Raw genomic sequence first — 1438 nt, forward strand, 5'->3', positions numbered from 1 at the left:
CCGCCTCCGTCATCCCTGAGTCCTCCACCTCATGCCCGTCCTCCCCCGCCTCCGTCATCCCCGAGTCCTCCACCTCATGCTCGTCCTCCCCCCGCCTCCGTCATCCCTGAGTCCTCCACCCCCATGCCTGGCGCCCCCCACCTGCACCCCAAGCCCCACCTGATGCGGTCGCTGGTTCCGCTGTAGCCCCAGCGACTCTCCACCTGCTGGAAGCGGTTGATGCTGCACTCCTTCCCCCGCAGGCAGCAGCGGGGCCGGTCAATGAACTCCACCCGCGGCTTGGGGTTGACGGTGAAGTGCAGGAAGAGGCTGACCACCTCGCGGTCCACCAGGATGCCCGACTGTGCGGGGCCTGTGGTACAGCGAGGGCGTGGGGGAGGGCCCCGAAGGACACGCTCCTTCTCCCTAAGATGGCTGCGTCGGACTTTCAAGGTGCAGGGACCTGGGCAGCCCCTCCCTGGGGGACCAGCCATGAGCCACGGCCCCTGCTGCCTGGGCTTTTGGAGAGAGGTCCCAGGGCACAGACCAGAGGCTGACAGATAGGCTCACCGAGGGGCGATGTCTCAGGGTCTGGTCCTGTCGTAGGGACCACCCGTGACTTCACTGTGGGAGGGGGGGCTCCACTGCCTCTTCTCTCAGGGCCATTGGCTAGGAAGGGTCCCTGCAGCTCCCCGATTGGCCTGTACCCCACAGGCTGCAGCCCTGGCTTCTAGAAACAGCTTTGGGGGTTCCTCTCCACAGTGGGGCCGCCGCGGACACCTTCCAAAGCGCTTACGCCCCCAGGGGTGATGGCTAGCACACCGCAGGCTCCAAGAGCCACGCTATTAATCCCGGTGGGCAGAGGTGACAGGCAGAAGGACCATGCATGGGATGTGAAGGGGCTCTGGGCAGGGAGGGGTGGCTGGGAGGGGCAGAACTGGGGCTCCACCATCCACCCCCAGGAGTGCCGGGACACGGTCAGCATCCTCTGCTCTAATGAGAGCAGCCCCGCCCACCTGAGACCTAATCACTCATCAGCCAAGGTGGGCTCAATTCTGCATCCCTCAGCAGCAAGCCAGCCCAACGCACAGTTTAATAACCGGCGAGAAAGAGACCATTATGGGTTAAGTGAATTAGGAAGGCTGAGTATCAAAACTGAATAAACAATGTTAACAATGTTTTTTTTTTTTTGGGGGCGGAATTTGGGCTTGTCCCCCCAGCCGGAGTGCAGTGGGGAGATCTCAGCTCACTGCAAGCTCTGCCTCCCGGGTTCACGCCATTCTCCTGCCTCAGCCTCCGGAGTAGCTGGGACTATAGGCGCCCGCCACCTCGCCCGGCTAGTTTTTTGTATTTTTTTAGTAGAGACGGGGTTTCACCGTGTTAGCCAGGATGGTCTCGATCTCCTGACCTCATGATCCGCCCGTCTCGGCCTCCCAAAGTGCTGGGATTACAGGCTTGA

General features: G+C 62.0%; 1 pseudogene across 1 annotated transcript; it reads right to left on the reverse strand.

Annotated features, from left to right (window-relative positions):
* Positions 1-9: 9 nt before the first annotated feature.
* Positions 10-1177, reverse strand: LOC111531949 (annotated as a pseudogene). The gene has a single exon (XR_002728433.3). The product of XR_002728433.3 is annotated as a BTB/POZ domain-containing protein 2 pseudogene (transcript).
* Positions 1178-1438: the final 261 nt, after the last annotated feature.

Source organism: Piliocolobus tephrosceles, unplaced genomic scaffold (genome assembly GCF_002776525.5).
Source record: "Piliocolobus tephrosceles isolate RC106 unplaced genomic scaffold, ASM277652v3 unscaffolded_5304, whole genome shotgun sequence".
In the NCBI taxonomy this organism is placed as follows: domain Eukaryota; kingdom Metazoa; phylum Chordata; class Mammalia; order Primates; family Cercopithecidae; genus Piliocolobus; species Piliocolobus tephrosceles.